Source organism: Podarcis melisellensis, assembly GCF_964234715.1.
Source record: "Podarcis melisellensis genome assembly, chromosome: 1".
NCBI classification, from domain to species: Eukaryota; Metazoa; Chordata; class Lepidosauria; order Squamata; family Lacertidae; genus Podarcis; species Podarcis melisellensis.
In genome coordinates this window covers 29,568,873-29,596,473 of record NC_138528.1, presented here as the reverse complement: position 1 = coordinate 29,596,473, position 27,601 = coordinate 29,568,873, and the positions used below count along the sequence as shown (strand labels likewise).

The following is a 27,601-nucleotide window of genomic DNA, read 5'->3' as shown; positions in this document are numbered from 1 at the left end:
TTTCTTGACAAAAGGTCTGACAAACATTTGCCTCCTAAAAAGGCTGCCTCCTAAAAAAAAATGGCCACCTTGCAGAATACTCTCCAAATATATTCTCCACCATTTTTTTGTGGAAGCTGCAATTTCCACCCCACCCCAAAGGCTCTGGAATGATGTGAAGCCTGGAGCATTATAAAAGAGACAAGATGGCAGCCAGGCAGCCAACACTGCTGCTCTTGCTATTTGCAATAGCAGCAAAGAACAAAAACCAAACCATCCTTTGGAGAAGATAAAGTTGCTGAACTGCTGCCACTGTTGAATTGCAGCCCTCACCCCAAGAAATGGACACCATCTGTCCTGTGGGAAGGCAGAAGAGAACAAAAAGAGGCAGGCAAGCAGCCAAAGACAACATCAGCCTGCCCGCCCACCAACAGGGACAACTTTACATTTTATATAATGTATTTTAAAAAAATATTTTAAATTGATAAACTGCCTCGGGTGCCCTTGCCTAGTAATGTAATAAATAAATAAGGAGCTGTTGGGAGAATTTCTTATCAATGCAAGAGAAATCATCCTCCCAGTTTCTCTCTCCACAAATAGGGAGAATTTCAAGAGGTTCCTGCTTGCAATATTGAAGCGATCATGCTAACACAAGCTCCCTCCGGGTTTGTGTGGCCAGGGAGAGGGTGGAACCAGGCCCATGCTTTTGTCCAGACGAACATAGAGCCAAAGGTGACAAACTAATTTGCTGGATAATTCCCAATCTCAGGCTTGCCCTTGGTTTCAGCCATGAGTCAGCCGCTCTGCTTGTCAAAGCTGGTGGGTTCCTCATTAAATCCTAATGGAATCTGAACAAGCATCAAAGCAGGAAAAGGGCCATGAATGTGTGACCAGGACTTGGGAAACAGCTCGCTTGCATACAAGGCTAGCGGCAGCAACCGCAGCTGTGAAACTCGTGCCAAGCCTGAATTCCATGTGCAGGGGGAAATTGAGAGACATCACCAACAACTGGGCTCTGTCTGGAGAAAGCAAAGCCCAACACTTTCTTGAAACGTTCCGACCTTTTCCTCATTTAGGGTTGCCAAAGCTTTGCTACTACTTCAAACAAAAGTTTTGGGTCTCTTCTCTGGCCAGACAGTAGTCCAGCCAAGAAAAGCAACTTCAGAGATTGTGGAAAATATGCCTCCATCCAGATGAATATTATGTATGCAGCCTAAATATGTGAAACAGAGATGGTATGTGGTGAAGTGAACACCCATCTGGGAGACCTGGGTTTCAGTCCCTCAAGTAGGCAATTGTTTTTTGGAGGGTTTCCAGCAAGTTGTAGCCCCTCTCGCTTTCTATGCTTCAGTATATAGCCTGTAAAATGTGCATGGTAACCACCTAGGGAATCACACAGAACCTAAACCTATCCTTAAAATCAGTTCATAAAGGGTTTTGTCTTTCAGTGAACCAGGACTGAGCCGAAACCTGAAACCTCTTGACTGCCTTACCCCCGAACTGGAATAGGAACCAAATTGGTGAGGGCTCCTCTCAGCTTCTTCAAGGCTTCTTCCAGCTCTGTGGGTCTTTCTTGAGTCTATTAAAAAGATACAATAGAATCAGAGAATTGTAGAGTTGGAAGGGAACCCCTGAATGTCATCTAGTCCAACCCCCTGTACTGCAGGTATCTCAACCAGATCATACATGACAGATGGCCATCCAACCTTTGCTTAAAAACCTCTGCCACTTCTCAGTGGAGTCTGTTCCAATGTTGAACCAGCTCTTTTCTTCCTGATGTTTAGTCGTAATATCCTTTCGTGTAACTTGAGTCTGTTGGTTCGGATCTTAGCCTCTGGAAGAGAAGTTTGCTCAAAAGTCTCTTTAAAAATAAAATTTAAATCAGGGGGTGGTGCATAGGTAAAAACCTCTCGATTTGTCACAGAAGACCTTCACAGGAGGCTAAATAAAAAGCTCACTTCCGTGTCATTTTGCTGACTTCCAGCACTTTGTAAAGGAAGCTCTGACTACTATTTTGCCTCAGCAGCTCCCAGAAGCAAAAGGCTTCCTCACTACCACTTGACTGGTCAAGAGAACTATCCTGATTCCGCTTTGCAGCTGTGGTTGGACAACTGCCTATGTGTATGCAATAACTTGCTTGCAGAATTGCTGTTGCAGAGATGCTATTCAAGCTGGCTGAATAATTCATGTGTGAATAAATATTCTTTGTTGAGTTGTGTGGTTCTGCTGACTCAGTGTAAGTCAGCATTGCCAGAGCCTCATCCAATTTGCTCATTTAAAGAAACGTCCAGGCCTCCTTCTTCCTGTTTTCAGTTGGGACAGCTGATCCATGGATTATCGGCATCCTCTGCCCTTGGTCAAACACAGTGTGGCCGTGACGCATTGGCTGTGCTTACATGTACAGTTTACCAATGAATCTAGCACATAATAACTCGCTCATCTGAATAAAAATAAAAGCTGTTCTTGACAGAAGAGGCTTTGAATGGATTGTGGCTACTGTGAGAACTAGCAACTCACTCTGAAAGTAGGCCAACCCTGGGGTTGTGAATTCTCCTTACTTTTTCCCCCCTTCCTCTGTTTTCTGGTTTCGATCCAGAAGTCACGCTTTGGTTATGCTGGCCTTAAAATACGGCTTTTTACACTTCAGTCAACACTTTGCTGCACAGTCGCTTAAAGGAAGCTGTCAGTAGTCATCTGAATGCAGCACTTGGAAGGAATGCCATCTTTTCCCAAGCACAACACCTGAGAAAAGCAAAACTCAGCGTGTTTTGTCAAGCATGGCACGCTTCTGAGATGCCAAGTATTACTGATGTATGCCATCTTCTGCTGACTGAAAATGAAAAGTTTGGAATAATATATTTCAGCTGTAAGATCCTTGGGGGAAGGACCTTGTCTCTTTTTTTGATGCTGCTCTGTAAAGCAAAAATACTGCATCATCAGCATCATTATTATTTATGAATAACAACAGCAACTTATCATATATCATTCTACACGTGCGGATCCTGAGCCAAAATGGTAGTATCCACAGAGACAAGAAAGATATTTGCAGGCTTGGAGGAATCCAAGGGGATTTGTGGCGTAGGGCATGTTAAGGTCTGAATCCCTGAAGAGAGCTCAGCAAAGACTGAGCATGCTGAGCAGCCACAAAATGCTGGATGAATGTTGGAACAGAGTGAGGGGGGGGGATAAAAAACCAGAGGGGTTAGGGAACATAGTAGAATATCCTAGGAAAGAGCATGGGCGGTGGCTGGAACCTGAGCAGGGCTTTACTCTGCAAAATTTTGTTGCAGATCCTACATGCTACTTCTAATGTTAGAGGCATAAAAGGAACACTTCCCTTTGCTTGCTTTTCTCCACTCAAGGGTCCATACTTTATAAACCTTTTTTAAAAAGATATAAATGAATTATAATAAATTTCCACTGTCACCAGCCCTACATTGATTTATTGATTGATTGATTGATTGATTGATTGATTTTTGGTAGCCTTAACATAGCTTCTCACTAGAGAATAAGGCTGATGTACCAACCAGGGAGGGTGCCTCACCCCAGACCAGTGCCGGATTTACGCATAAGCTAAACAAGCTATAGCTCCTATAGGGCCTGTCTCTTGGGGCCCCCCCAAAAATTAAAGAAAAAAAACCTGGATGTACATTTCCAAAATATAAGATTAAAAACAAATAAAATAAAACCTACACACAGCAACAGTTCTAGATTCAGGTAGGTAGCAGTGTTGGTCTGACACAGTTGAAATATATTTAAAAAATTAAAAAAAATTGTCCAGTAGCACCTTAGAGACCAACTAAACTTGTTCTTGGTATACGCTTTCATGTGTGCGCACGAAACTTGTTCTTGGTATACGCTTTCATGTGTGCGCACGAAAGCTTATACCAAGAACAAACTTTGTTGGTCTCTAAGGTGCTACTGGACAATTTATTTATTTATTTTCTAATACAGCAACAGTGTTATGTGTTGTGTAGGCTCCTAAGATGTAAGTAATGGGCCCCGCCTGCTAGCCTGCTCTCTAAAATATCACCATATTCATATCACGTATAACATATTTTCAACACAAAAAAGTGACTTGTTGTTGACAGAGGACAGCAGGACATATAAAGGGCCCCATTACCTTCAGAAGCTTAGGGCCTCATCGAACCTAAATCCGGCCCTGCCCCAGACTGTCACCAGATCGCAGGAAGGATTCAAGCAGAATTTTAGGTTTGCGAGGTTAAAGCAGATTAAAGGTCTCTGTTGCCCTAGTGCAACTGACATATCCCCTTTTTTAGCATCATTTCAGGGTGTTGAACTAGACGGTCCTCAGTCAGGGTGCCCTTTCAACTCTACAATTCTGTGATTCTATGATAAGCACTTTTTTTGTGTGCAAAGCGAGGGGGAAATGCATTGCGAATGAACGACTGGCAGGAAGATTGCTAAAGTAACACCCCACCCCACCTCCAAGCAAGGGGCGGCGAATGCAGCAAGCCGGCTCTTATGTTGCATAACGGCCTTGCAAAAAGAGACAAGAAATCCCAAGGGATGCTCGGCGAAGGCCGCCTATAATCTCCACGTCAGCTTTGGGCGAGCAGATCAGGATGGCTGCTCCCATCAAGAGAGACCGGGCGACGCTTAATGCATGTGTGCAGGAGGGACCTGAGGCAACCCGATATCCGGACTCTTTCTTTCTCACTCTTTGGCAGCCGTCCGGGCTCCCCTCAGGCTTGGGGGAGTTTTGTGCCGGGGACCAATTTCCCATTTACTGCATTCCCCCCACCCCCCACCGGATTCCCAGTTGGGCAGGGGGGGAGATTTCTGCATGGCATCTCTCTCCCTCACCTGCCGCACTCGGCTCCCTGTTTCATACGCCGGGTTTTTCCTTGACAGGCGCTCTCGCCGCTACTCAAAGGCAGAATGGCGGCGGCTGCTTCTTTGGTGTGCTCAGCTGTTGTCCCATAATTCATTTCCCCCAAACACAATACGCTGCTTGGGAACTACTTTTGTCTGAAAGATTTAATAAATACAGTTTTTTTGGGGGGGCGTTCCTTTGGGATTGCTTGTTTCAAGCACACACACACACAACACCGCCGCTCTTTTAGGGTGACTCGAGCCCCTGGAATTTGCCAAGTGGTTTCAGGCACCTCTAAATATCGTTTTCTCGCCACCCGAATCAATCCATCTGCTGAGCAGCCGCGGCCTCTGCCTGGCACGGGAGCGTGGAGCGCCCGCCCCGCCGCAGTTGCTCTTCTTTGGCCCGACACCTTTGTTTATTAGGAAGGAAACGCGGCCCTTGCCCAATTAATGCATCCTCCAGTCGCCCATAATATGCCTCTTCCCCCCTCCCCAATAACCGAGAGGGGATGTTTGCATTTAAAAAGATGGCAACGAGAAAACTGAGGCTCGGTTTCCTACACTTTCGATTCCAAATCAATTCTCGCCCAATCCTGGAGAACTGACATTCTGTTAATGTTGCAATGTCACAATTTGTCTCAGGATGCCACCTTTCTTCACCTTGTAAAGGAAAGCTCACATTTCTGGCTGCATTTCGGATGAAATTAACAATGTGTTGTTTGGGGATTGTGTGACAGGAAAACAATGAGGGTTTATGTTCCCTTAAATTATAGAAAATTCAGTGTGTTAGAAAGATGGGCCAGACTTTATTCTGGTCGGGGGGAATTTTCAGCTGTTAAAATGAGCAGCTTATACCCAAAATCAGTTTTCTGCAGCAAAATATTCCAGTTGCTAGAACAAGAAGCAAAATTAAGGAATAGCAATGTGCACTCCTTTGATATATATGTATTTGGGGGGGAGGGGTCCAAGCAGTGTGCAAACACAAAGAAAGGATGTGGTTAACTGGAATACAGTATATGAATTCAGAACAAAGCTTTGTTATATTATTGTTGTCTCAAGGCTACTTACAGAAAAATGGAAACAAACCCCTTTTTTTAAAAGCACAGTAAACAACAAAGCACTAAAATGGGGTCATACACCACTTCTCAAGATAATAAGAAAAAGCCTACCACCCTCTAACAATAACAGCATGATTGCCACTATAAGTTAACCAGCAGTAGTAACCTCCAAACAGCAGAGAAAATTAACAATCAAATGCCTGGGGGTGGGGGGGGGGGAGGAAAGCCTTTGCCTGTCACTGTTATTCTAGATATCAGGTGACTTTGTTTTGGGAGAGCATTCCTCAAAGAGGGACCACCATCGGAAAAGGCTATCTCTTAGGCCTTCAGCAGATCTTCCTAAATGCCTGATAATGGTCCCCTGTGTTGAAGTGTGGGATTTAGCCGTACTTGGGGAAACTTACAGGAGGAATGTGGGTGAGACATGGGGAGCAAAGTGTCCATTGTTGATTTTTTAAGAGACTGGAAATCCATTAGACATGGCGGAAGAACTAACAGTGATAATTAATCCTTTTATCGCAATAATATGTATAAATAGATGTTGGGTGACATATAGAGCGGTGTGTGTACACATATGTGTATGTATGCATTTGGAGTGTTTGCTTTACGTATTCTTTTAAACTCTATTTAAAACAATAGAAAATAGAAATAGAAAAAGAAGCTCCTAGGAAGCCGTGTCAATTTATTAAAAGCACGGAGGCTGGATTTGTACATTGATTGGTTATTACTGTTGACTGCATTTTTCTCTTGCCCTTTTCTCCAAGCTGTTTGGGACCATTTACATGCCTCTCTGGGCCTTCTACCCGCCAAACAACCTTGTGCCACAGGAGGAGCTTCCTGACTTGTGGGAGATTTGAACCTGGCTCTTTCCAATCCTGCTCTTAACATTTTTAACCACTACACCACGCTGGGTCTTAATTAATGATTCATGCAACAGATGGGATCTCAGGACCCTCAAATTCTATTTTTATTCTTCCTTATTATCAGAAACCAAGCACAGAATTAGAGGCTGTTCTGCTGGCTCCCCAGACACAAAAATAGGGCTGTTGTTGACCACAGTCTGTGTGGTGTTTAAATAGCCAATGAAGCGGTCCTGGATGACTTACGTTGCTTTGAAGCACCCAGGATTTTCTGCACTAAGGAGGAAACAAAGGACATCCCTTTGGCAAGCATGAGGCAGCTAGATGGCACCGGATGGTACTTCCACTGCTGTGCTATTGCCAGCTCAGGCCTTTCCTTGAGTGGCAGCAGCTGAAAAGCAGCATAGGATATAGTGCAGTTGTAAATCTGATTTAAGACAGAATTACCTGCGACCAAGTGCCCACATTAAATCCTCCGTAAAGAAAACATGCATGCTCAGAATCTAGAGCCACACCAGTGCTCCAGTTGCACTTACATTAATGGAGTAGTGGGGGGAACGAGTGCCCAACCCTTAACAGACTGAGAAATCAATATGGAAGATTGACTCTACATTGATAAGTTGTAGTAATGGTGCTAGGCAGCTTAGAAGGGCTGGAGGGAGAGAGAGAGAGAATTCTGTTTCTAATACAAGCTCATCCTTCCTTAGTGCTATCTCTGCAGAGTCAAGGCAAGGTTAAAGCCTAACACTAAGAGATTTAAGGGGTTTGCATTTTTATCCTACATTAAACTTTTGGCCTCACTCCTCCCAGCACCCGATTAGAGTTTTACCTTCTAAACTTGTTCACATGGCCCCTTGTGTGCCTTGGGGTGGGCAGGAGGGAGACACAGCTGTTTTTACAGGAAGGTTATTTTTGTTCTGCCTGGCCTTCCCCCTCTCTGTTGCTTTCCAAGCTTTGAGATCTTTTGGTCAGGGGCCATATGAAGGGTAGACTGCTCAAGCCAGAGCTGCCCACAGGAATTCAGGAGATCAAAGTCTTCAACAACACAAGCTGAAAAGAGAAGGGGAGAGAGAGAAAGAAGAATGTATGAAGAGCACATTGTGGGGGAAAGCCCAACTGTATGTCCATAAGTCATAATTTGTTGTTATTTTTTTAAAGCATCTCCTATGGTAGAGGTGGTTTTCAAAATTCCTGCCTTCAAGGAAGCTTTAATCTGTTGACTTCCTGGCAATACCTTCCTTCAGGTCAACTGTTAAAGGATTCTGGGATGTCATTCTAGGGCACAAAGAAACTGGCCAGACCTATTGGTCCTCACTATTGGACAGTGAGCAGAAGGTAGTTCAGTATCTGTCAATAGATATTTGGATGATTTGAAATAGATTTGGAGTCTGTGGCTCCTAATTGTCTAATATGAGCAACAACCAATAAGCTTTCCCCTCCTAACTTAGGTTGCTGAAAAGGGAATGCTTGGGGAGAAATCAGGGCAGGACTTTTGTGTGAAAGGACTTGTGAGCCTGGGCTGAGCCAAGAAACAGCCTGATCCTTCATGTTTAGCATAAGTCAGTCTTGCTGAGCCACTGTCTTGCACCTGGCCCTGGTTGGTATGCCTCATGGTTTTTAGTGGAGGGAAACCCAAGTACAGTATCTAAACCTGGCTAAGAGATAGAGATGAGAGTTATATCAAAAAATTACCTGGGGGTAAGCCCAAGAGATTTTTGTTTACTTTATTTTTATTAGTTTTCAAATTACTATAAAACCACAAAGGCAGGTGAACAGAAGAAAAATCATAATACATACCAGCTAAAGGCAGGGCATACTAAACTTGAACTTATTAAATAATAATATAAATACCCTGTGCTGCAATGAACTTTCTTGGACAATTTAAGCAAGTTGTTGTTGTTGTTTTGCACATTTCAGTCCACCCAACCTCAGTCTTTAATATGGGCATAATAACATTCATTGTCTTTGTAGCCCTGGACTGAACTGCAAAGGAAGACTCTCTCTTTGGGACCATGGATTGAATTATCCGAGACTGTATACCCCTCATACCTTTGAAGGCATATTCAGAGCCTTCAATTTTCTCCCTCCAAAGAATTCTGGGCACTGTAGTTTGTGAAGGGTTGCTGGAAACTGTAACTTTGTGAGGGGCAAACGACAGTGTCCAGAACTCTCTGAGGGAAAGAATGTGCTTCAGATGTGCTTTGTGGTGTGTACACAGCCTGTTAGAGAGGGCTTCCAGTTCTTCCTTGACATTTGAATCCCCTGACATCATATGACATCGATTGATAGGTGGGTGCACAAACGGTTGGCCACCTCTGGATCCACTTTCCCACTCCTGTTTTAGTGAGGAAGTGAGCCAAATTTATAAGAGCAGCATTTACATAGATATATTCTTTTTTAAAACATTTAATTTAAAGACATTACGAAGAACCAAAGAAGAGCCTGATGGATTGGGCCAATGGCCCATCTAGTCCAGCATCCTGTTCTCACACTGGCCAACCAAATACCTGCAGGAAACAGGCAAGCGGGATCTGAGCACAAGATGAGTCTTCCTTTCCCGAGGTTTCCATAAACTGGTACTCAGAAGCATTAACTGCCTTTCGCCAGGGAGGCACAGCATAGCTATTGTGGTTTGTAGCCATTGATAGCTTTCTGTATGAACTTGCATAGTCCTCCTTACAGCCATCACTGTCTCCTGTGTGAGTGAGTCCCATAGCTGAACTAAAAGGTTACCTCTTTGAACAGATAGATAACATGCAATATCTCTAATAGGGGTGGTATTTACACCTCGCGCTTCCTCTATTATCTCTCCATTCCCTTCGCTTTTCAGGCGGCTTTCAGGATCAGGAAAACGGGTGCTGTGCAATATGGCAGTTCTCCTACCGGCTGTGCATCCCGGGACTCCTGGGCTGCACATCCTGCGGCCGCCTCCTCTCTCCCCTCACCCCACATGCTTCCCTCTGCTGATGAGCTTGGCACAGATAATGAGTGTTATGCAGCAACAGCTGCAGACAGTTTCCCATCCGTCTATTTCTGGTGCAACGTATTATGTGTTTGTGGTGCCGAGCAATATATATATCTCAAACTTCACATGCTTTAATCTAGAGGGGTCAGGAAATACGAGCAATGAAGGCTCTTATTGTGGAAGGCTGGAATGTGCTGGAATGTCGGCATTGTCAGGCGAGGGGCCCTAGGCAGTGGAAGGTAATGCTGACCTCACTGTCTCACACTTGGTTTTGCCTGCCTCCAGAGAATGCAGCAGAACAGCCTGTAACCCTTTTGTGCCCAAGCCCAGGCTGCTCAGGCTTCTCTTTCAGAATGTGTTCCCTCGCTCTCGCTCTCTCTCCATTTGTTCTAAGCGGGCACAGAATTTTCAAACCATCCCTTCCAGGTTATGAGGAATGACACTTTTGCCCATCATAGAACCAGATGCTGCTCCACATAAGAAAATTCTCTGGCACGCTAACTTGCTAACCTATAAGAAATATTCCTCTCCTCCCCATCTCCCAATAAATACCTGTCTGTTTCCACTAGAGAGGGTAACAAACAAGGAAGAGAATTTGTCTTAATTTCACAGCAGCATTAAGAATTGTATGGAGTGGGAGGCATTTATCATACACAACTGTGCCTGCCTGCAAACAGTGGATGTTTCATGTGCCCTAAATAAAACATATACCTGAGATTCTCCATGCAGGTTAACCTAAAGGAAAATTCATTTTGAAAGGTCTTGTTTAATCAATAGTCTATGTTCTGCTGGTAGCAGAGAACGAGATGTAAAATAGGTTAAGATAAATCCTTCTGTTGCACCAATCTGTGGTTGCAGTAGAAATATACAAGCTTACACTGAACTCTTAATCAGCTTGATGAAGAGTTATACAGAGCTTCAGCTACTGCATGTCCCTGTGTTGATAGAAGTTAGTTCAATAAGTGAGATTACTTCGCTTATTTAAATGAGGGAATCTGTTCCATCTAACAAAAGAATTAAGAACAGGTCCATCCTGTTCCTACATTTTCTGACATACTGTTCTCCAAACAGTGCCAGCCCTACCATTAGGCAAAGTAAATCAGCCACCTCAGGTGGTAGATGCTGGAGGCACTGGTGACAGCCTCCGGCCTGTTCCTCCTAAGGGCCAGGGCATTCCCCTTTCCTTGAGAACAGAGCTGACCTGGACTTGCTAAACTAGCCTACTGCCTTCAGGGGTAGTGGAAGATGATGTTGTGAAGATTATTTGTAACCTGTCATTATTTATTTTTATTTTATATCCTGCCTTTCCTCCAAGGAGCTCAATGTAGAATACCTGGCTGTGTTCCTCACAACAATCCTGTGAGGGAGGTTAGGCTGTGACTGGCCCAAGGACACAACAATTTATTTATTTCTGAAGAGTTAACATCAATTTAAAACAAATACAATCAAGAGACTTTCTATCCCATTAACAGTGTTGAAGAAAGATTTGACTGGCATCCCAGTTGGCTTCTGTATGTGGACTATGGATGGAGTGCCATCTTGTCTGTGGTCACAGGGAGCAAAATATATTGGACTGGCCCTCCTTCTAAGGCCAGAGGCAGCATGCCAGTTCCTGAGGAAGGGCAAAAGAAGAGGGCTACTGCCTTTGTGTGGGCTTCTCACAGGCATCTGGTTAGCCACTGTGGAAAACAAGGTGCTGGACTAGTTAGGCCTTTGGTCTGATCCAGCAGGGATCTTATGCCCTTATCTTCACACACAAACAACTCCTACTGAGGGCTGAAATATTTCAGGTGTGTTTCCTAGGTAGGCATCGCATCCTTAAAAAGGTAAAGGTAAAGGACCCCTGACAGTTAAGTTCAGTCGCGAACGACTCTGGGATTGCGGTGCTCACCTTGCTTTACTGGCCAAGGGAGCCAACGTTTGTCCACAGACAGTTTTTCCAGATCATGTGGCCAGCATGACTAAGCCGTTTCTGGCAAAACCAAAGCAGCAAATGGAAATGCCATTTACCTTCCTGCCAGAGTGGCACCTATTTATCTACTTGCACTTTGACGTGCTTTCGAACTGCTAGGTTGGCAGGAGCTGGGACCGAGCAATGGGAGCTCACCCCATTGCGGGGATTTGAACCGCCAACCTCCCAATTGGCAAGCTCTAGGCTCAGTGGCTTAGACCACAGCGCCACCCGCGCATCCTTAGAGCAGATAATTTAAAGGGGCAGTTGTCTGCTCTTGGGGTAAGCACCCTAGTGAAGCTTAGGCATCTCCAGGTTGCCTCTGGGATTCATGTAGTACTGAAGTCAGCTTCTCAGTTTCAGTTACTCATTTTTCTAATCCATAGTTCACATTTCCATATCGTTCTGATTTATTTATTTAAGTCTCATGAAAATCCATCAACATTTCAATTCAAGTTTCTGCCAATCTACACATGCTTATGTGCAAGTCTTCCCAAAATGCACATTTTTGCAAAGCAATTGTGCATGGTGCAAGCTATTTTCAGTAACATATGCCTCTTTATGGACATTGCAACCCAGCATATGTATTTTTGTACATGTTGCTTGACTGGAGAAACCCATCAAAACATTTGGCTAAGTGTGAACTTCAGAGAACGGCTGTGTTTTTGCAGTTGATTTGGCAGGTGCAAATTAGGTAGGTTTGCCTTTAAATATGAACTGAATCCCCTTTCTCCCCCATGCCTACCCTTTACCTCTTTAGCAGCATGGCAGGACAGCACAAAGGGAAGGAGAACAGATCACAATCTTTCAGCTCAAGGAATTACATTCATGCTTGGTGCTTAATTCCATGGCTGCCTTTTGGGTTCATTTCCTGGTCAACCAGAGCCTCATAGCACAATCCTGGCTTCCAGTCAGACTGGATTCCCCCCAACTGGTTTCTGGCTGGCCTGGCTGGATTTTGAATGCCCAGAACCTATTTATTGTTAAATTGTACACCTTTGGGCCTTTAAAAAAAACAAAAAACCTCCAAGGTGATAACCCTAGAACTCTTGCACAATTGAATGAATGAAGTAAACAATTTGGTTGGAAATCATTCTATTTTCCTATATTGCTGATATGTGTGTTATCAATATGTATCCTCTAACACTGGATGAAGGAAATTAGTATACGTGTTATATACTGGTTGTGAAAGAAGTCAGTAAGCTCTCCAAGGAAAATTAAAAATTAGAATGCTGCAGCATGATTCCTGACAGGAATGAGACCTTGTCATGACACCTGTGCTCAGAGATCTGAAATCTAGCTGCCAATCTGCTCCTGGGCCAGGTTCAAGATATTGCTATTAGTATAAAGGTAAAAGGACCCCTGACAGTTAAGTCCAGTCATGGACGACTCTGGGGTTGTGGCGCTCGTCTCACTTTAATGGCTGAGAGAGCTGGCGTTTGTCCACAGACAGCTTCCAGGTCATGTGGCCAGCAGGACTAAGCCGCTTCTGGCGAACCAGAGCAGCGCACGGAAACGCCGTTTACCTTCCCACCGGAGCGGTACCTATTTATCTACTTGCACTTTGATGTGCTTTTGAACTGCTAGGTTGGCAGGAGCAGGGACCGAGCAACGGGAGCTCACCACGTCACAGGGATTCGAACTGCCAACCTTCTGATTGGCAAGTCCTAGGCTCTGTGGTTTATAGCACAGCGCCACCCGCATCCCTTTGCCATTAGTATACAAAGCCCTTAATAACTTGGGACCAGTCTACCTACGAGATCACCTTACCTCATATGTGCCCATTCGACCACTTTGATCAGTGGAATTGGCACTAATACAAGCGCCACATAATACTCATTCTACATTGGTAAGAACTCAGTCATTTAGTGTGGCAGCATCTTTGGAACTCCCTGCCTATTGATATCGAGCAGATACCTTCCCTGTATTATTTTCAATGCCTTCTAAAAACATTCTTGTTTAGACAAGCCTCCCCTTATGCTTAGAAATGCTCTGGATTTTAATCTGTTTTAGTACAGGCTTCCCCCCACTTATGCGCAATTGACTGGTATAGACGAAGCACTGGGAAATATATAAATAGATCCAAGCCAGGGTGGGTGAAATATGCACCTTTGCAGGGAGCATAACAGACTTGCGAAAAATTTGCATTCATATGAAGACAAGAATCTTGGGTTGCAGGTGTGGTTGGGGGGATGGGGAAGGTCAGAAGGAAAGAAATGGGCCTCAGGCTAATGAATCACACCTGGCCAGGTGAGTCAGCAATAATTAAAGCTAAGCTCTTTGAAGGTTTCCAGCATCTGCGAGCAAAGTAAAGCGGCAAAGGACCCTGGGCTGGTAAACAGGGCAAAACTGCACCTCCTCCTGTGCAGATGTTGGCTTTGAAAAATGTTTCTGGAAAAGTCTTCCCCTTCCAGAAGGAAGGTAATCATGAAGATGCCAGCTGCCAAACTGCATGGCATTTTCTAGAAGTGATGAAAATAAATTTGGTGCCAAAAGTGAGACAGCCTGTACACTTTTGCAGAGGATTGGACTAGTACACCCTGCTTATATGAGCATGTCAACACAGTCGCTAGTTAAAAATCATACCACTTCAAAAAGATGTTCAGTATTACTCAAGGTTTCTTTTTTATGAAAAAATAAAAATAAATTATATTTTCATTCTGTCCTTCCTTCAAGGAATCAGGGCAGCATAGATCAACAAGTATAGGATTTCTTCCACTGCCGCAATTTGTCCTCACAACAATCCTGTGAGGTAGGTCAGGTTAAGAGATAGTGGCTCTCCCAAGGTCACTCTGTGACCTTAATTATCGAGTGAAGAATATTATCATTTTTAAAATTTAGTCCCTTTGGTCCTAGCCTGATATTCTGACACCACACGGGCTGCCCTCAGTTAGCTTAAACTGATGTGCTGAGGTTGGCCGGTCCGGCAGGGTGGGACAGCTTCCTTCTGGCAGCAGTTTTTGAGATACTGTACTGATAAAGGGCAGCAAACTGCCAAAAGAATTGGTTGATCATAATGTTGTTTAAAATGTTTTTAGCATCACAGATGGTTTGATTTGGATTTTCAGCCACTGGCACCTACATTTATTGGACCACCTCTGGAGTTTTCGGGTACTAGCACCTCTCTGTAACTGGCACTCCCAGTGCCAGTGGGAAAAAACCCCCAAACAACTCAGATCAATGTATTGGCCACACAGCCAAGAGCAAAAAGAGAGGAAAGGTAGCAAATTGGCAGGCAGTGTGGCTATAGATGGAGGATCAGGGCAGCAAGAGTCTATTTCTCCACCACATTCATTTTTATAACAGCATGTACAACAATGTAGAGTTGCCACTGTTTGACTCTGCCCTTACAGCTAACAATAGATTGATCTGCAACAATTAGTGATTGTATTTATCTCCGTGCTGTGAGAGGGTCCACCTGCTCCTTTCTGCATAGCAAGGTAATGTAGAAGAACTCATGAGCCAGCTGGGCAGCTGTTTTGTGGTCAGTTGGCAACCCTACAGCAAAGAATTGTGGGAACATTCAGAGCAGTATGATGAAATGTACAGTAAGAGTAGGATGGCCAACTTTTGGTGGACAAAGCTCTTGAGCCTGCACAGCATAGCAGAATTCAACAAAATTCTCCCAGGAATTCAAAAAGGGGGCACCTGGTTAAATCTCTGTCTGTCACCTAACTGGTAAAGACACAGGAACTCCTGCCAGGCCAATAAAAGATGATGACTTTAAATGGTTTCTTTTGTTCTTGCTGAAACCACAGTGTGATGTGTTTTTATTTTCCGCTAGGAAGGGGTTAACTGGAATGAATGTCCTTGTTGAGTTCCAAGTCTCCTTGCATTCCAGGGTAAATAGTGTTTTGCAGAGGCTGGTTACCTATGGCAACAGCTGAGGGGAATATTGCAGGCGAATTTTCTGAATCACAGGCTTTCACAGCCCATACGTTTATTCCGTTTATTCCGCAGTGAAAACACTTCCAGCTCCCCACCTCTGATGTAAGAGGTATGCTTTTTTAAAAACACACACACAACCATTTATGTTGCAAGCAAGAGGGGGTTTTTTTGGAGGGGCAGGAGGCTCAGGGAGAGAAACCCTTGCAGAATTGGATACCACTGCATCAGTTTATACAGCATCTTCGTTCTGACATGGCATTAACATGAGATGCATGGATCTGTAAAACGGGAGGTGGGGAAATAAGAATAGTGAGTTGTTCCGCAGATGAACAAATCAGAAGTACAACCATTAGCTAGAAGAAGAGGCTGTTGGATCAGGACTGTGTTTCAGAGTTGAATCAGAGCAAACAGCAATCTGCAGGAAACCCGATTGCTGTTTGCTCCAATTCAGTGATAAAATGTAGGACGCGGGGAAAAACCCACTCAGGCACAGAGCTTTAAAGCATGGACCTGTGCCTAGAAACACAGTATAAAAGGAAGTCTGGATGAGCCCTAAGGAAACAAATTTCATTTTGGCTTGGTACCAAAAAGATTACAATGTCGGCATCTGTCATGTTTGCAGAATGCCCTCCCCATACAAATAGGGGCGGTTGACTGCCTGTGCTTGTTACTATGCTGTGTATTTTTGTGTTTTTATGTTGTAAACTGCCTTGTGATCCTCGGATGGGCGATATAGAAATTTAATTAACAATAATAAGGATGCCACCACAGAGCGGCTACCAGGTCCTCTGCCAGCCTATACAATGTATATAGCCAGTGTGGTGTAGTGGTTAGAGTGTCGGTTCAGGACCTGAGAGACCCGGGTTCAAATCCCGCCCCCCACTCAGTCATGAAGCTCACTGGGTGACCTTGGGCCAATCACTCTATCTCAGTCTAACCTACCTCACAGGGTTGTTGAAGGGTTTAAATGAGGTGCGGAAGGAACCATGTACTTCCCCTTGAACTACTTAGAGGCAAGGCGAGTTATAAATACAGTAAGCCTTGTAGGATTGTGAAAAATACTCGGAATCGAGAGTGGATTTCATGCTCTTTATTCAGCTCATAGTAGTGAGGAATTAAAGTTCCTCCAAAATATCAGCTTTATATACATTATTTACACAATAGGCTGCACGTGATTGGCTAATTCTGGGATTCTCCTGTAGGCCAATCAAGTTGCGGATTCACTTCCACCTGGAGCTGGATTGGGTGGCTCCTGCAGACCAATCATACTGCTGCATTGTTCTAGGACCAATCAGACTGCTGCATTCTGGACCCTATTGTTCTAGGACCAATCGCCAACTGCTGCATTCTGAATCCTATTGTTCTAGAACCAATCAGACTGCTGCCTTTTGGATCCTATTCAACTCAGTACATAACAGATTGTATAGTGATCACCGTATGGGAGAGGTGTCCATTCCTGCATTGCAGAGGGTTGCACTAGATGATCTCAGGGTCCCTTTCCATCTCTACAGTTCTGTGATTCTTGGTCTCAGTCACATCCTCACATGCATTTAAAGCATTCTTATACTGCTTTAACCGTCACAAAGAATCCTGAGAGCTGTAGCTTATATGACTGCTGGGAACTATAACTCTGTGAGGTCAGCACCTTTCACAAACTGGAGTTCCCAGGATTCTTTTGGGGAAACCATGGCCATTAAAGCACTAGACTAGAGCTGCAAATGTGTGGTGTTGCTGCGACAACCGAATCTCTGAAATCCACACTGCATGAAATGATGCCAAGGGCTGCAAGCCCCCCCCCCCCGCAGCAAATTTAAAGGCTATTGCTACCACTGTGATGAGCTGGCTTAATGCATCTCTCTCTCTCTCTCTCTCTCTCTCTCTCTCTCTGGAGGAGAGAAAATAATACTATAGTGATCAAGATAGTTATTTTGATACAGAATACGTTGTAAGAAGGTCAATTAATTCTCAACGTCAGCTCAAATTCCTGCAGAAAGCGAAACATAATTTATGGCTATCTCTAACAAACAGTAGCTGATCTTGTATTCTACATCTCTTTACTGGGTGAGCTGTGCTCAGTGTTGTGCAATAACACGGCAAATTTCAAGGCTTGGGGGAAAGTGTTTTCTGAACAGCAAGAGAAGCAGGATATTATTAGAGGAATTTGCTACATTTATCCACCCGGGTTCACAATCCAGGTCATTAGAAAAGTGTATTTGCTGTAACAGGAGGGATGTCTCACCCACTAGTAAATATTTAACACTGGCTGCAAAGGACTGCTCCGAAAATTTCATTTTTGGAAGCTTTTTGAAAGATGCCATTGTTCATTGTTGAAGAAGGAACAATCTACACTTGCAGGGTGGGGAGGAGTAAAATGTAACACATTTGTTCTTAACACACACACACACACACACACACACACACACACACACACCAAAGACCTGGGTTGTGGCTTTTTTTTCTGTCAAAGTTTCTTTAGCGAACAATTGATGTTATTTAAAAATTATGCACTTAATCTTTCTTTTTCTTTATTAGCTTCTTCCATCTCTGTATGAGAAAGAGATTGAATGTATTGATCAGAATGTGACACATTTGTGATTTCCGCCTCCCCCCCCTCCACCCTCTGGCAGCAAATGGAGGTTAATGGGTTAGAATATAGTTATACAAATTACCTAATGAAGCAGAGGGAAGCTGTGGAGGAAGAGCCTTGACATTAGATGAGAAGGGAACAGAAAAGAGAGATCCAAAGTTCAGAAACAAAACTGGGGACATTCTCCAGCTTTCTTAGGGCTGTCATCAGATTGGAGAAGTCTTGACTGATTAAATCAGATGAATTTTAGTCCATTGGTCCAATATGCATAAATCCACATGTCAGAAATAATAGCTTTCTAAAGAAAGGACACACAGTACGTTTGAGTCTCAGCAGACGCCATTTTAGAGGTGTTTCTCCTGCTCTGTCACACAGGAGGGAACGCCTCTTTTAAGTAGCGGTGTTTTCAGGGCAGGAATTTGGAGTCGATGCCTAGTGCCCTACTCAGCAGAATGAGCAGGTGGGTCCACAATGCAGCAGGCAGGGCTGAGTCTACCATTGAGATGAGTAAGGCAATCACCTAGAGAATACCACCCAACATTTTGAGTCCAAAAAAACCAGGATGCACATCTTCCTGCCCATGTGAATCGGGGAGCCCAAAAGATTCACTTTTTCAGGGTCATGCAAGATTGTGGCTCTGAAAAAAACACCTGTTTGGGAGGCAAGGTCAAAATCGTGCAAGATCACAGCACCCAAAATGTCTGCTGTGCTCTCACGTGAGAAAACGGGATGTCCCATTTGGGGCAGGGGGACACTTGCAGGCTATGCTTGAGAGACAGACCTCTTCCCCTTCCTCCCATTTCTCCTGAGCCCTCCCAGCCATTCCTCTCTATTGGAGATCAGAGCTATGCCTGCCACAGACCTCTCATATACACCCTAGGCTAGCCCAGTGCCCCATTGCCAGCATTGAAGTCAGGTTCGACTGCCAGTTAGCTTCTGTAAATGGAACAGAGGGCGGCACCATCTTGTCCATTGCCTCAGGCAGCAAAATGGGTGGCCATATTTTAAAGTAAGCAAAGTGATCGAAAGAGGGAACCCATTATATCTAGAGTCTGAAAATACTTAACTGTGCTACTGCTTTTAAGCCTGTGGCCACATTCAGGCCATACATTTAAGGCACCATGGTAACAGTCATGGCTTTCCCCCTCTCACCCAAGGAATTCTGGGAGCTGCAGCTTGTTAAGGGTGCTGACAGTTGCTAGGAGACCCCTGTTCTCCTCCCAGAATTAGAATTCCCAGAGTTCCCTTGGATGATGGATTGATTGTTAAACAACTCTGGGCAGTCCCGGGATGCTGTTGCAACAATTGAAACATTGGCGGAATTGTCGCTACCACATAATACCCATTCTCCCCACCCACTGCCACAGTGTCCTTTCTCTTGGCATATCAAGAAGAACAAATGACAGCAAAGCTTGCAAGGTTTTTAAGCTGGGGCAATCAGAATGAGAGCCACTATTTGACTATTGATTCAAAACCTTAAAATGTATTTTATATAATTGACTTTTTATTTCTATTCTTTGTGTATCGTATTGTTGTTTTTTTTGCTATGGCTGATGGCTGACACAAATAAAGACTCATTCATACCCATTCTGCATTTGCAATAACTCGATCATTTACGCAGTACCTGTACTTTGGAACTCCCTGCCAACTGAGATTAAGCAGACACTTTCCCTGTACTCTTTTCAGCACTTGCTAAAAGCATTCTTGTTTAGGCAAGCCTACCCAGAAACTTAGAAAGCTGAGATATGTTTTAGTAATTTAATTTTTGTATGTTTTAAAGAATGTGAACTTTTCTCGATTTTCTTGTTTTATCTTTTTGTAAACTGCTTTGAGGGTTGTTGGGTTTTTTTACAATCAAGCGGTGTATCAATTTTTTGAAACAAACAAACAAACATTAATCTTAAAACACAACACATTTAGTATCTATCCAGCCCATTTCTGTAGTATGTAAATGTCCCGTTGTAAACACATTTGAGTAGATTTGTTGATGGCAATGCCTCTCACCAGTCCTGATATCCATGTCATCATGACATCACTGAGGAATTGCAGAAACACTGGGCTGTGCGTTGCAAAAACCATTCATTTTTAGCATGTGCCACTCCTCTTCAGTTAGGCCACTGCTTAGTTTGCCCCAGTCTTTCCTTAGGCGAGATTTTAAAGGCACCAGAAGCAGAATGAACAAGAAGATAAGACTCCATTACAGATTTCCTGGTTGGAGCCTTAGAAAAGAAGAGGGAAGAAGGAGGCATTTTTTTGTTCGGCTGCGTGCATTAGGTTCTCATTTCCCACCAGTTCCTGAAAACAAGTCTTGCTTTTGGAGGGAGGGAGAGAAAAATCACACACAGACACATAACATTTTTCCATTAGCAGAGCAAGCAGGGAGAAGTAATGGGCTGGGGGAGGGGAGTAGTAATCAGAGAAAGGAAAAACGCCTGGGCGCCTGCTCTGCCATAAATTGCATCTGGTGGTCGGGTTATTAAAGTGACTGCATTAAAGTCATAATTCAGCAGGTCAGCAGTGAGCAGACTCTGCAATCTCTCCTCCCAAACGCATTTTCTGAGAGGACTAAACCCCAGTGGCCTGAATCAGCTTTTACTGTAGTGCTTAATGACTTTTCTCCCTCCCCCACCTTAAAGGACTTGGGAAGGGAGGGGAGACAGGAGGAGGAAGCCAGGCTACCGATGACATCATTGGCGCTCACAAAAGGATGCTGCTGCCCAGCCCAGCTGAGAGGAGAAAAAAGGAATCCCCACTTTCCATTTTCCCTTGCAAGGCAAGAACAAGCTCCAATCCACTCAAAGCCTTCTGCTTCATAAGATGCTTAATTGACTTGGATAAAGATGAAAAGGAAGGGTGAGATATATTGTTGAGAGTCTGGTGCACATGTAAAGAAGACATCTTTTGTATTATTTTGATCCAGTTAAGCCAGGGATTCTCAAACCCTTTATGTTTCCCCTTCAGAAATTGCTGTGTTTTCCTGATGTGTAATGTTTCCATGCCCGCCCCATGCGGAAATCCACTGCAAAAGCTGCCAGTTGATCCAGACAGGATCTATTCAGTTTCAACCGTTCTGCCTGCTTTTGCTCCACAGCACAGTTCCTGAAGTGTGTTACTTTGTGTTAAAATGAGGGACAGAAATCTGGAGTCACTTCCAGAACAGACTGGGAATTTTCCAGATGCAGATGTCAAGTAAGGGGACCCAACCACTACATATGAAGTTGTCTTTGCACCGAATCATGTTATTGGCTCCATCTGGCTCAGAATTGTTTACCGACTGGTAGTGGCTCTCCAGAGCTTCAGGCAGAACCCTTTCCCAGCCATACCTGGAGTACAGGACCCTGAACCTGGGACCTTCTGCCTGCAGTGCAAGTGCTCTATCCTCCCTCTTATGTGTTGATCTCACATTGCAGCCTTCCTATATTGCATATAAAAGGTAAAGGGACCCCTGACCATTAGGTCCAGTCATGGCCGACTCTGGGGTTGCGGTGCTCATCTCACTTTATTGGCCGAGGGAGCCGGCTTACAGCTTCCGGGTCATGTGGCCAGCATGACTAAACCGCTTCTGGCGAACCAGAGCAGCTCACGGAAACACCGTTTACCTTCCCACCAGAGCGGTACCTATTTATCTACTTGTACTTTGATGTGCTTTCGAACTGCTAGGTTGGCAGGAGCTGGGACCGAGCAACGGGAGCTCACCCCGTCACGGGGATTCGAACCACCAACCTTCTGATCGGCAAGTCCTAGGCTCTGTGGTTTAACCCACAGCGTCACCCACGTTCATATAGCATGTAGCATATACAGTACTGTGCTGGAGCCTTGCGGCATTGTATATAGCAAGGGAAGCACAGGTGGCATAGCCCAAACAAATGGCTATCGTACATGCAAAACAGCCTGTGATGTTGCACCTCTTTTCCCCAGGTACAGCTTTCTGCATTCCTAATTTGCTTCCCACGTTTCTGGTTTGTTTCCAGTGGTGTCTCACCTAATTGCACAACCAGCATTGTGGGAACCTGCTGGCTGCAAGCAGCCTGAATTACAACATCATCAGAATGGATCCTGAAACCAATACCAAGGGCTAGAAGCAGTTTAAGTGTTAGTGCCTTGAGATAGGAGTTTATTGTGGCATCGGAAGTACTCATGTATGCATGTTGTTTTTTGCAGTATTGGCATTGCAGCATTGTCATCAAACAGCAGCCCATACGTTTTACATTTAATCCACATTTTCTCTTACTCCAGAAGAGCTGCTGAGTGAAATTAACTTGTCGTTGCTAATATGCAAACTTGCTAATGCTGTTTTGCAGGGGACAGTTTTGTGGTGGCATTCTGAATGTGGTTTCTAGTAGTGGTAGCAGTAGGAGTAATAATAGCAATAATTTATTATTTAGATGTCCCCCATCTGACTGGGTTACCCCAGCCATTCTGGGTGGCTGAGTAGCACACTGACACCCCTACTTCCCTTTGCTCCTCAGCTGAGAACAACTTGCCCATTTTGTTTCCATTGATCCCCTGTACCAAAGTGAGGGTCATCTATTTGTCAATTCATTGTGTTAGTTTTGATGTCTATAGCCCTAAATGTCCTGGGACCCATTACCTGAAAAAGCTTGTGTTCTTTGCAATCTGCTGCGGAGGCACCTCTGGTCATTCCATCAACACAGGAGGTCAGAGGATCTATGACTTGTCAGAGAGCCTTCCTGGTTGTGGAGCACCTACCCCACCAATGTTTGTCTGGTGCTGCTGTTGCCCATCTTTCAGCACCAGCTGAAGGCCTTTCTTTTCTGCCAGGCTTTCAGAACAGATATGAGTATGGCCTAAACCAGTAGTCATTTATCAGTGTTTTGCTCTGTGCTTCCACAGTATTGCAATTTATTGTTTTTACTCTTGTAACCATAGCTCCTATTTTATTGTACTGCAGTCTGTATTGTTAACCCATCCTAACATCATATGCAATGAAGGACGGGATATACATGTCAATCAATCAATATTTCCAGTAGCTGCTGCGTGCTAAAGGCATGACCAGATTGGAAGAGGTATTCTCTCAAGATCTCTGCACAGTAAATGTGAAACATTACCTGGGAGACGGTAAATGCAGTACAGTATATACAGTGGCCTTGAAAAAAATAAAAAAGATGATGATGATGATAAAGGTCTTTAGCATTCTTGCACAGAAGACCTCAGTAGTAAAAAGCAAAAGTGAAAATAAAGGAATATGAATATCCTCATCCAACCCCAAAAGCTTCCATTTTGCTCATTGTGAAACATGATACAGTCCCTGGCTGGAGAGAGCTGCTAATGTTTGCTCTTTCACACCTCCTGAGGATTCCCCCCCCCCCAAAAGATGTGCAAGCACAGTTACAGAAATACCTCCATGCATGTTCAGAACAGAAAAACAAATGGAGGCTGGGAGGAGGCATGATTGAAAGGAGAAATGAAAAAGCAAAAAATAACCCTGATACATTTCCTCCACTGTTGCTGGATGACAAACAGGAGAATACCAATGAAGATTACCACTGGGGGAAAATAGAAACGTATGAAATCTAACTTGCTCAAAAAACACATAGGAAAATCAAGTAGTAGTAGTAGTAGTAGTAATAATAATAATAATAATAATAATAATAATAAATGTAACACCCCCATCTGGAAGCACCATCTGAATAGCTGCAGCAAATATCGGTCATAAACTAATGTGGGGATTTCGGTATTTTTTGCATTTCATTTTATTTATAGAACCAAAAATGTGCCAGGTTTCTTTTTACAAAAAGGGGGAAGAAACTGCTTCCTGCCCAGGCAATTTATAATCCAAACAGACAAGAAAAACAGGAGGAGAAAGAAAAGAAAGGGGAAGGGAATAAGGTTTCATACACAACTCTGTATGTTCACTTGCAATACTGTAGCTACCTGCACAATCCTACTCAAAAGTAAGTTCTATGGAATCCAAAAGATGTGCCTGACTACTTTATCAAAATAAAATCAAAGAACAAAATCTTTGGAGGGAGGAGAGATTTTTAAAGCAGATGCATATATAAAATGAATGTTTTGTGTTTGGTGCCCAGTGCATTGTATCAATGACACTGACTAAATATGAGTAGGGGGAGCTGCAAATATAGGGTGGGGGGGGGGTAATCAGGAGAGATTTTAATAAAATTTTACTGCAAAGTCGGTTTCTTCATTGTGCAAGCATAATGCCTGTCTTCATAGGTAGCTTGCCATCGCTCCTTCTTTTGTTTTCTACTGACAAATGAGAGTGTGCTTTCTCTCAGAGATTGTGCTGCGATATGAAGATTCTGTTTACCAGGTCTTGCAAGATTCCTAAAGATTGCCACACATTTCCCTTGCTGTGTGACAACTACTTTCTCTCATGCACTTTGAAGGCAAGCAGAATGTCTCATTGCCTATTGCCTGCTGGGGTTTATTTCTCTCCTGAGAACGGAATGTAGCTTTGACGTCCCAGGAGAATGAAATCCACTGTGACTGAAATCTTCTGAAGAAATAATATCCAAGCAAATTTCCTATATCACTGCTTCCTGCCACTGTGACTCAGCCCTTGTGTGGATAGGCTAATCTAAGGGACAAGCAGGTGTGCAATAGACATGATCCATTCAGTAACTGTCCTTTCCACACACCAGGCGTAATCTGAACTCCAGCCTGTTATGGTTTTAGGCAGAATGCAAATGGATTTATTTTTTTAATAGGAGATATACTGTACTTCTTTACTGCAGTCCTATGAATGTTTGTACATTATTCGACAGATTATGTCAAAATTATTCGACAGATAGTCGAATGTTTGTAAATTTCGACAGATAGCAAAAAACAAAACCTTATAGCTACATATCCAGTTTCAGAAATGTGCTGAAAATGTGAAACAAGTAGAGTTGGCCCTATGATGCTCTTGCAGAAATATTCATTGCTGGGTTAGGACTTGCACATGCTTCTGTGTGGGCATCACAGTTCTCATGCAGACCCCATTGAAAGTGCTGGCTGAGACCATGGAGGTGGGCAAGGGGGGGTGTCCCCCATTTGTAGACTGAAGTCATGTGCCACACTTTGTTGCATACCACGAGACCTAAATCAAAGCCATCATCTTTTATTTTTTGATAGCTCATGTTCTATGGGACCAGACAAGACAACAGTAAATAGTTTCACGTAAATAGTTTCGCTAAAACCTCTAAAAAACAACTTGAGGGAACATACTGTCAGTCAGTCTTGTTCTTTGAGCCCAGTACTGACACCTTGAGTGGGCAGTGACTTTCCAAGATCTCGAGCAGATAGAGAGGCCTTTCCCATCGCTTGTTAGTTACCAGGTAGCAGCTGCCCAATCCATTAACTGGAGAGGCCAGGAACTGAACCTGGGAAAGGAGGTTTCTGCACGGAAAGGAGGTGCTCTACCACTGAGAGGTGATCCCTGATATTCCCTATGCATGCACCTAACATGTGCACCCAAACATGCAGAGTGTTAGCCCGTGTTTGCAACCACATTTTATACAGCCTGCCGCAACACAAAGTACAGTCATACCTCGGGTTGAATATGCTTCATGTTGAGCGTGTTTGAATTGCGCTCCGCGGCAACCCGGAAGTAACGGAGCGCGTTACTTCCGGGTTTTGCCGCTTGCGCATGCGCAGACGCTCAAAATTACATCACGCGCATGCGCAGAAGCGGCAAAAAGTGACGCACGCACACACAGATGTGCCATCGCTAGTTATGTTTGCTTCTGGGTGCGAACGGGGCTCCGGAACGGATGCCGTTTGCATCCCGAGGTACCACTGTATTTTATAAATAAAATAGGGGATCAGAGCGCAAGAGCACTCTCTCCTCCTGTAGCTTCCAGCAACTGATATTCAGAAGTATTGCTGCCTCCAAAAGTATCCTTTACGCCAGTGGTTTTCAATCAGTGTGCTGGGGCACCCTGGGGTGCCTTGAATGATGGTCAGGAGTGCCATGGGAAACACTGGTCTCTGTTCCTATTTCCTTCCTTCCCTTCTCTGATGTCCTCTTGTGTCTCTGCCTCCCAAAGGCTTGCACAGCTGTTTGCTGCAGCAGCCCTAGCTACAAGCTCCCCAGACGGATGGTGCCTCTGGAGCTAGCCAGGAGGTGCTTCCCAGGCCCCTGGGGGCATTGTGAGAAGGCACCTCTCTTTGGGGCAGGGGGGCAGCTCAGAGACCAGGGGTGGCAGGTGCAGCTGCCCAAAGGACTCCCAGGGAGAGAAGAGAAGAAAGGAGGCTAAGGGAACACTCCACAAGGGAGGGTGTTCAAAAAGGGGTGAGGTGAGGGGCTGCCAGCTCTGCAGGCAAAGGGTGACATAACTGGGTTCCTGAACCGCACAGGGGTGCCGCAGAAAGAATGTAGTTGGTCAAGGGACCCCAGGACTCCAAAAGGTTGAAAACCTCTGCTTTGCGCATTTGTCTAGCCTGTGGATAGTAAAGGTAAAACAGGTAAAGGACCCCTGATCCAGTCGCGAACGACTCTGGGGTTTCAGACAGTTTTTCTGGGTCATGTGGCCAGTATGACTAAGCCACGTCTGGCGAAACCAGAGCAGCACAAGGAAACACCGTTTACTTTCCCGCTGGAGTGGTACCTATTTATCTACTTGCACTTTGATGTGCTTTCGAAATGCTAGATGGGCAGGAGCTGGGACCGAGCAACAGGAGCTCACCCCATAGTGCAAGCCCTAGCCACAGCGCCACCCACGTATCATTATGTAATTAAGTCACTAGGTGGCACTTAACTTGGTTGTATCTGGATGTTGTTGCTCTGTTCTTGTTTAAAGGAGAAAATAAAGTTCTTTTCTAGCTTCCTGATTTTTTCCTCTGAACCCTCCATGACACCTGGAAATCATCTCCACTGAATATGTGTTGGGGGGAGAATCCCCTCTGAGTAAATATGCTTAGCTGTGTAATAAATGCATGGAGTTAATTGTAAATTGTGAAGAAGATAATAGCATCCTTTGTTCAGGGACGTTGCATTACTTCATTTTATTTTGCAGTAAAGAACATTGAATCACGGGCCACAAAAACGATTAGAAAATGTATTGATTGCATAATTTAAAAAACTCACTTCGTCTTTCTAGACAGACCAAGCACAGCCAGCTTGAGATTAAGGTGTGGTTCAGACGCACTGCTCCTGCAGAACCATATTTCTCAGTGAGTCACAGCTTTTACCGCTCTGCCTCTCGCAGGAACTGCACAGGGAGGACTATTTTCCCCTCACCTTCCTCAACGGTGGATGTGGGCGATCAGCGCCACAAATGCTAAATCAAGCCCTGGTTCTGCTGCATAGGCTGTTTTTCAGGCAGCCTGATATTCTAGGCATATCCCCGTGGCAATAAAATGAGCATCACATCCCAGCCGTGACAGCAGAGGGAATCTAGAGCAGCTAAAAATACATCACTGGCTGCCTCTGAAGCTTTGCACGCATGAAGCCTTTTTCTTGTGACCTCTGCTCCCTTCCTCCACCCCCCTTGCTCAGTTCAGGCACTGGAG

At 44.4% G+C, this 27,601-nt stretch overlaps 2 long non-coding RNA genes across 5 annotated transcripts in view; both read right to left on the bottom strand.

The window, feature by feature from the left end:
• LOC309373052 overlaps positions 1–7,772 on the bottom strand; it is a 41,173-nt gene extending 33,401 nt beyond the window's left edge. For 2 of the 4 annotated variants that reach the window (XR_014169769.1, XR_014169770.1), the window contains exon 1: positions 7,566–7,772. This is a non-coding gene — a long non-coding RNA (uncharacterized lncRNA). Of the gene's footprint in view, positions 1–1,472; positions 1,667–4,806; positions 4,841–7,565 lie in introns of those variants that run through there. The other 2 variants (XR_014169771.1, XR_014169772.1) reach the window with 2 other exon arrangements.
• A 159-nt stretch (positions 7,773–7,931) lies between these two features.
• LOC309373384 overlaps positions 7,932–27,601 on the bottom strand; it is a 36,314-nt gene continuing 16,644 nt past the window's right edge. The window contains exon 3 of the long non-coding RNA XR_014170010.1: positions 7,932–8,046. This is a non-coding gene — a long non-coding RNA (uncharacterized lncRNA). The remainder of the gene's footprint in view (positions 8,047–27,601) is intronic.